Here is an 8,908-nt window from a genome sequence, read left to right on the forward strand (position 1 = left end):
AAGGTTAACGGAAAATAATTTATCATTCAAAAAATATAAATGAGCAGCGAAAAAAAATTAACTTGCACACTTTCCAAGTAGCAATCCTTAACCCTTTAAATATTGTGCGGCCGAGGCGCAGTGGTTGGAGCGCTTGCTTTATAGGCAGAAGATCCAGGTTCGAAACAAGCTCTGAACATATTTTCGCACCACGGTGAGGAAGGAGGCGTGAACTTCCTGGTTAAATGCACTTCCGCGGTACTCTGTAACAAGACCGTTAGGACTTCTTGGGGCACCTAAAAAAAAAAAATCACTTCTATGTTTATTAAACAAAATTGAAAAAAAAATACACACAATTGAATCTTGATATCTCGAATACTTGATAATATATAATAAAAAAAGAAAATACGTTCCCAATATATTTCTCGTACAATCTGTCAAATCCACTCCACTCAAACAATGTGGTGTGGAGTGGATATGGCAATAACTAATTTCTTTGCACTCTCCATTCTCCTCAATTCAATCTCATTTCTTCGCTTGTTGATAAATGCCAGAGGCAATTTCCTTTCTCCCATCCTTCAGAAAAATTATATCCTCATATTTGTTAGATGTAAGCCTATCCTTGTCTGCTTTAATTGCTTTTATTAGACTCTTCTTTGTCTCACTCAGCCAGGACAGTCCTAATTATAAAAATTTATTTTAAAACTTACCAAGAAAATTAAATCCTAATTTTCAAAATATTTAAACTTTTTAAAGCATTTAAACATTTTCAGATAACAATAATTTGTAATAAATTTTAAAAATATTATTTTCAAAAAGATTGATAAATAACCTGATCTCACAAACCGCACACGTGATTGAGCGTACTTTTCTTTAGGTTAAAAATGTCAAAATTTGTCAAAATGTGTTGACAAATACTTAAGGTATTTGTCAATACATTTTAATATATTCTTTGAAGGCTAACAGGTCCAATCATAAAAAAACCTATTCTTAGCCATGAAAACCATAGCGAGCCTAGAATACATTCTTCACTGAAGGAGAATCCTCAGAGGTACATTACACACTAAAGCAAAGATAAATTTTTCTTATAAATCATTTTATGAGAAAAAATTATTCTTGATAATTTTTCTTTTTTTAAGAAAAATTATCAAAAATAATTTTGAAATTTTAATTTACTGAATAAGTTGGATTTATAAAATATGATTAATGCATGAAATAGATCAGATATTAAAAGAGATTAAACAAATCAAAACTGATTGGTTAGATTAAACGTGTTAATATTGGAAAGTTGAGTATAAATGTACATAACTTCCGATATCTAAAGCTTATTGTGTACACTTTATCATTTATGGATAAATTAATTAAATTATTGCCAGATATAGTAAGGCCTCAACTCGATCTTGATCAGTTAGGCTAAAATATAAAATAAATTAGTATCCTACAATACTAATAACAATAATTTATTATTAGGTGGGCATTTGGGAGGGTGGAGAGGTGTTGAAAGGATGTGTAATCCCCACCCCCTCCCAAAATGAAAGAAAGTAGTTGTTACAGAATAATATACATTCTTATTATGCATTGAATTAATATTGAGTTGATAGCCCTATTAGTATCGAAGTCAAGGTGGGGCACTGCCCCCATGGGCTGGGGGCTTTGCCCCAAGACACACAGATGTATATTTTGATTTAAACAATTATGAATATATTTATTAAATTTGAATATACAAACAAAAGAAAAAAACAATTTTATTGAAAAGATTTACATGATTTAATTTTATCATTTGTTTGTAACCGTGTATGTAAAAAAGTTTATATTACCGGTTTTTGCATTTAATCTAGTGGTTTTTTGCACGAATCTGGTGGTTTTGTTCATTTATTCTGGCGGTATTTTGCATTTAATCTGGCGGTTTTTTGCATTTAATCTGCTGGTTTTTTGCATTCAATCTGGCGGTTTTATTTATTTATCGCGATAAATAGTTTTGCTTTTATTGCTTCATTTAATTTAACTTTCTTATATACAACTTAAGCCCGTTTTCTCTTTAATTTTTTAAAACTCTAAAATGAATAACGCACGAAGTCCACGCTCAAAAATTAATGATGAAGTAAGAGATTTGATTACTAATCTTTGAATTAACGAAGGAAAAAGTGTGAAAGAAGTATCGGAACTTGTGCATAGAATTGAGACTTTACTACGACGCCTGGTCCATCGATATATATCAACAGGTAATATCAATCCTAGTATTAGAGGTGATTTTCGACAGTCAGGTTGTACTGAGGAAATAAGAAATAAGCTACACGAGTTAATTGGAGGTAACAGAAACTATAATCTAATGGAGATAAAGGTAGAATTGGGAATTGATGTCAACGCCTCTACATTATGGCGAGGGTTAAAAAAATTGAATTATACATACAAAATTTAAAGAGCATAAGTTTTAAAGATTTTGTAGCAGAATTTTAAAAGCATATGATTCATAGTATTTAAAATTGCAACAACGTTACAGAAATATCATTTATACTGATGAAAGTCCGTTCTATCTTCATATGATAAGAAACCACGGATACAGTCTCCGAGGAACGACCCTAAATTAACGTGTATTGTCATCACGAGGCCGTAACATAACCATGGTATTAGCATTAAATTGGTTAAACATTATCCACAGTGAAGCAATAATTGGCGTAGGGGTGACAGTAGATATCTTTAAAGGATTCTAAAATACACTTAAAAGTATTTTAGGGGAGGAAGAAGAGTTTACCTTGGTGATAGACAACGTTAACTTTCATCATTCATTATCAGATTTTTATGATAGTTATCCCTATGATATTCGTTTTTTACCCCGATACTCATCTTTTTTTAAATCCTTGTAAAAAGACATTCTCGAAAATTAAGAATACTACAAAAGGACAAATAGCTCCGATCGAAAATAATGATTTATTAGAACGAATGAGGAACGGTTGTGAGCACATTACTGAACATGATCTTTCAAACTTCGTGAGACACTGCGTATCTGCTATGGGACTATACTATTTGTTACACCTCTAAGTATATTTGTTACACCTCTAAGTATATTTGTTACACCTCTAAGTATATTTGTTACACCTCTAAGTATATTTGTTACACCTCTAAGTATATTTGTTACACCTCTAAGTATATTTGTTACACCTCTAAGTGTATTTGTTACACCTCTAAGTATATTTTTAAATGGAATATGTGGAATATTTTTTATTACTAATCATTTAGGCAATTCATAACATGCATTATAAAATTGATTTAAATTTTAAATTTGCCAAATTGAATGCAAATGACCGCCAGATTAAATGCAAAAAACGGCCAGATTAAATGAAAAAAAAACAACCAGATTCGTGCAAAAAACCACCAGATTAAATGCAAAAAACTACTAGATTCGTGCAAAAAACCACCAGATTAAATCCAAAAATCGGTATATACATAATTGCTCACAATTGACAACTTATGTATTATATATGTTATATATACTATATGTGTTATAGGATGTAATATTGAATTCTTAAAAAAAAAAAAAAAAAAAAAAATATATGTATGTTAAATTACTGCTTTATGTACCTCTTAAAAATTCGTTTAAATAAGAAAAGTACATTTTAAACTAATCTTAATCGATCGGTTAAATATTAAAAGTGTAGTTTGCAACAGTAAAATCCAACTCAACATATGTAAACTTTCGGTGGTGTTGAGCAGAAAAACCTACTTGAATTTTTATTTTGGGAGAAATTTAGAACGCGTTTGGCAATTTCGATTGACATCGAAATAACGATATTTTAAGTTGACCACTCGACAGACATTGTGCTATGATGGGAAAATACTAGTGACGGAGTTTCTGTTATCAGACCAACTGAAACGATATCATTTTTAATATTTAGGAATTAAATATTAAACATTTTTTGCCTGTATTATTTTTAAGTTTATCAATAAAACAAAGGTAAGATTATTAATAAAACAGAGGTGAGTGAAAATTTTTTTAATATATCATTAACGGGTACATTAAATATTTTTTCATTACAAACCGATGTTGTAGCAGGTGAGCACGGAAAAAAAGCTTTTTTATTAGGCGCAAAAGGAATAACAGAAAAGAAATATATAATTCAGCGAAATTTAGTTTGTGGTTGTAACAAAAACGATCAATTGAAAGTTTGTTTTTAATAACTTCACTCAGTGTCATTTATACGATGTTAGGAATGGTCAATAAAACTTTTAATAATTTTTTTAGGAAATCAGCCCGATCCCAACTTTCGCAGATATAAGTTTTCTTTTTGATTTATGGCTAAATCTTTTATTTTTTTTTTAATTGATGATATTTTTGCATTTAATAATTATATTTTGTATTGCTATTAAAATAAGTTAAACAAAATATCAACAAAATACAACATTAAACTAGTATTGTTTCGTTTCAGTAAATGGTTGTTCAGTAAACAGTAAACTTGTGTATACTTCAAACTTATTTTATTAAGATTTTAAATTTGTTTATTTTTAATATAACACCACAATTAGAAATGACTGTAAAAAGCTGGGTCATTCAAAAAAATCCAATTTGTATACTTACCTGACTGGGAAGTTAAGTCGGATCACGAACACAATGTCATGAAACGGCTTCCCGGTCGGTATGACTTATCCAACTATTGCACTCTCTAAGATCATGTGCAATTCCTGTCCGCTTTCTCTATGCTATCTTTCTAACTCAACTTCTTCTATCTTTCACTCTAATGTATCTTCGTTCTTCTCAAACTCACTTTACTCTTGGACCGCAGAGCAGGTTATGACACTCCTTCGTGAGTTGAACTTGTCTTTGTGGACCTTGGTATTGTGGTCTCCACAAGGCAATTAGCTGGCGGAGAATAAACCACGATACCATCACGAAGCGGCTTCTTCCAGAGTGAGGCTTATTCATTGCACCTCGACTAGGCTGACCTCTGCGATTACCGCTAACGTCGGTAACTCGACAGTATAATTTCTGGTAGCGGAAGCCTGCGTTCGCGCTCGCTTCCAACTTGTACTAACAAAATGTTCTTAACTCGATCTTTCTAAGAATTTTTCTGACGCCTCACCAACGTAATATGTTTATTATAATAAACTAATAACAGTTCATAAAATAACAAATCTTTGCTTTATGATTCAGCTGAATCTTTAGATTCTCTTTCTAACTTAACTGCACCAGGTAGAAAGACCTAGGTCCGGTCATTTTCAAATCTAATTCTAGCCGAAATTTAGTTATAGAGTGGTCAAGAGTAAGTGATACATCTAAATATATATTATTAGATTTAAATCTTTTAGTATAACTAGTTTATTTTGAACGTATGCCTTGAAAATTAAACAAGTTTAAATAACAATCCTATATAAAAAAATATGTTGCTTTAAAAAAACAGGAAAGTATTTTATAATAACAAATCACCAAATGAAGTATTGATCGCAACCAAATTCCATAACAGACTATAAGAAGTATTCCGAAAAAACCTAAATTCTTTAAATTTTTTTAAATAATTATACATAACTAGCAATAAGCAACCCGTAATACGGGTCAGTAATAAATAAATAACGAATGACAATTTAACTTGATGTATTATCTGAAAAATATAAAATACAATTGTATATAGCGCTGCACTGCCCCGGTTCATCCGCAGAAGAACGCTATAAAAGTTTTAATTAGATTAGGGTTGCGCTCTCCTCCGTAAAAATCGCAGCCCTATCTATATAGTATAATCTTTTTGGTTTTTCTCGCTTTTATTTGTCTTGGTATTTAGTAAAGAGCACGTAGCTTAAGTTATTAGGTTCTTTTTAATAGCAGCAAGCACCATTAAAGGAAAGCCAAGTACAACTTACCAATACCTAAAACAAAAATTGATCTTAAACTACAAAAGCATTATTTTACATTCTTATTATTGTGTTTTACAAAATAACTATGTTTATTAATAAAAGGGAGCATTATTTTACATATTTACTATTGTGTTTCTGAATTAGTAAGTGACTCGTAAAAAATTTCTTAAACATGGTCATTATCAACTACGGTACAAAAAAATACATAAGAGCTCAGTAATAACAGAGTGTTCCAATAATGCTCCCCTTTATTAATAAACTTTTGTTAAACAGAGAGGAGGCAGACTGTGTATCAAAGGCACTGTGTTAAAAAAAGGTTACAATAAGTTATTGTAATCATAACTTAAGTTATTGTTTTTAAATGACAACGATAAAAAAAAAAAAATTAGCACAAAATAGCCATAGCACAGTTAACCATTAAAAAAAGGCTTTTAAATGTTGCCACTAAACAAATTTATTTTTACCTCAATAGTTTAAAATTCCAATTTCTTCATAACTGTTGAATAATGATTAACTAAAAAAAAGAAAAAAAAAATACAATTATGTTTGAACTTCAAAAAATATATAGAAAATCATTTCATTTTATGATAATTATAATCAGTTATATGAAAATTTAAAATGTGCTTCGTGTAAGGTATCATATTGCATGCTTATCAGTTTACTTTGGTTATTTCTATGAAAGCAAGACATTGCTCTTCAATTTTAACATATGCACCAGCAGCATATTCCTGCAATAGTTTCTTGCCATAAAATATTGAACAGAAGTTTTGTCTTACTGAAAGTCCATAATTGTAAAATTGAGATAATTAACATGATTTCTAATCAATATTGGGGGTTCAGAGTTGCGTGGGAATAAACCGTAGTGATCCAAGTTTGCTGACATACTCAAACTAACTTCTAAATGACCTTTTTGGGTAAATAACTTCCCTGGAACCAAATGGAGCACCATCTCCAACGAATGAAACTGTAACTTCATTAACTATAGTATGCAATTAAAACATTATGTTATGTAAGTAAAGTTGTTAGATATGTTAATGCTTTCAAAAATTTACTGCTTCAAGTGGGACAGAGATATACAGTTGGTAATGTTGGGTGAATATCTTGATCTGGCCTTGAGCACATATTTTAAAACATGGTGGCCTATGATTCATAGGTTAAACCCATAGCGTTCTCTACTACAGGCCTATTTATCGCGCAACTGGATTTTTTTGTGGAGGCCTACTTTTTTACGGCAAAAAAAATAACTTTGTTAAAGCTAAAAAAATAACTTTATTAAAGCTAAAAAGTATTTTTAATTCTCTGTATAGCCTAATAATTTTTTTTTGATAAAAAAAGAAAAAGAAAGAAAAAATAATCTTAAGTAATAAACAATGTAAATAAAGGGCAAAGAAATTTTTTCTAATTTAAAATTTCACACATTTACATAATTATATACTTTCAGCTTTAGTTTTGGCTTTAACATCTAAATACAAAATTGATATTTTTTTATATTGAGTAGAAATGTTATTAAACCAAACAAAGAATATTAGATAAATTTTGATTAAAATTGTTCACAAAATCTAAAAAAAAAAAAAAAACTACTGTATAAACTTTTACAGATCTTTTATAAAATAGTTTTATAATATAAATATTTATAATATATATAATATAAAACTTTTATACTATATATATATATTATAAATAATAGACAACTAAGTAGACTTCTAAGAGATTTTTAATACTTTTAGTGCCAGATCTTGGAGTGACAGTGGTACATAAATTTTTTAAAAAAATGTTGCTTAATATTACACAATGATGTTCTTCCATATCCAATAAATAATAGTCTGATATAATCATAAAAATACTGCTTAAAGATTTTCTGCAAACATGATCTTTAACTATTTGAAAAATTACAAAACAAAAAAATGTCCATTGGCACAAATTATCAGTTGGAATTTTTAATCCACCACAATCCAAAAATTTAGAAAACTGACCATATTTTTGATAATAGAACGTTGTTTGATCTAAAAGTTCATAATCAGTTCGTTCTTTATCATTTCGTGAAACATAACCAGCCATGTAAATAAGTGACATTTTGACATCATCAGCAATAGAAGATTCTAGATCTTGCAAGTTATCAAGAATTTCGCAGCAGTCTTCAGACAATTTGTAATGGCATAACACACATTGATGACCAGACTTCACATTAAAATTGTCAATATCTACATTTAATTTCAAAAGTAAAGATGCATGTTTGATATGTAATTTTTCAATAACTTGTTGAACACTAAGAAAATAAGTACCACCAGATCCTTGACGAAGTATACTATATTCTTTTTCCAGGTGATCTGATGTAAATTGACCCAGAAGTACATAGTTTTGCGTAGTGTTAAGTAAATATCTACATAAATCTACTAGTCCATAACCAGTTTGATGTATACAAGTTGCAGTATCTTTAGAAAGCTGTTTAATACGCTTACCTTTGGGACCTGCCATTTTAACTACCATATCACCAATTTGTAGTATTAAATTTAAACGGTTGTCATCAGGATTATTGATAACAGCCTGCAAAGGATCATTATGCCTTGTATCAGCACCAATAGCTTTGACATTCAGAATTTTCCACCAAATAACAACTTTATTGATAAATATGGCAGTGTCTTAACATCACTATGAATCATGTCAGGATGTTGCAAAAGAGCAGCGTAAGTTTTTTCAGAAAATACTTTTAAAACCGTCAATACACACTGTCGTTCAACAGGTTTAGGAGAAATAGAAATTTCATTCAGGTCAGATAACTTTAGAAAGCTTCTGGATTCTGCATTATAAAGCTGCTTTAAATGAGTCCATTTTGCAATCCTGGTTACTCCGTTATCGTCAAATATTATTTCCTGAGTTTTTTCAGTTAACCAAAGATTACGAATATTTTTTATGAGGTGTACAAAATCATAAAGTAAATACTTTCCATCTACTGTTAACCATGGTTTTCCTGGAACGATCGTGTACAAAAAAAGCTTGATTAACACGATTCCCATCACATATAATAGCTTTTACATTTGCACTGACTGAATCAATTATTTGATTGGTTAAATTAATCTGTTCAAACAAA

The 8,908-nt window shown here is 29.8% G+C and overlaps 1 long non-coding RNA gene and 1 other non-coding gene across 2 annotated transcripts; one reads left to right on the top strand and one right to left on the bottom strand.

The window, feature by feature from the left end:
- The first annotated feature begins 4,826 nt into the window (after window positions 1-4,826).
- Window positions 4,827-4,995, top strand: LOC136091267 (U1 spliceosomal RNA). The gene has a single exon (XR_010643857.1). It is a non-coding gene; the product is annotated as a U1 spliceosomal RNA (small nuclear RNA).
- A 551-nt stretch (window positions 4,996-5,546) lies between these two features.
- On the bottom strand, window positions 5,547-7,360 carry LOC136090804 (uncharacterized). The gene is made up of 2 exons (XR_010643730.1): window positions 6,285-7,360; window positions 5,547-5,832 (listed from the first exon to the last, which is right to left on the bottom strand). It is a non-coding gene; the product is annotated as an uncharacterized LOC136090804 (long non-coding RNA).
- Window positions 7,361-8,908: the final 1,548 nt, after the last annotated feature.

Source organism: Hydra vulgaris, chromosome 14 (genome assembly GCF_038396675.1).
Source record: "Hydra vulgaris chromosome 14, alternate assembly HydraT2T_AEP".
NCBI classification, from domain to species: Eukaryota; Metazoa; Cnidaria; class Hydrozoa; order Anthoathecata; family Hydridae; genus Hydra; species Hydra vulgaris.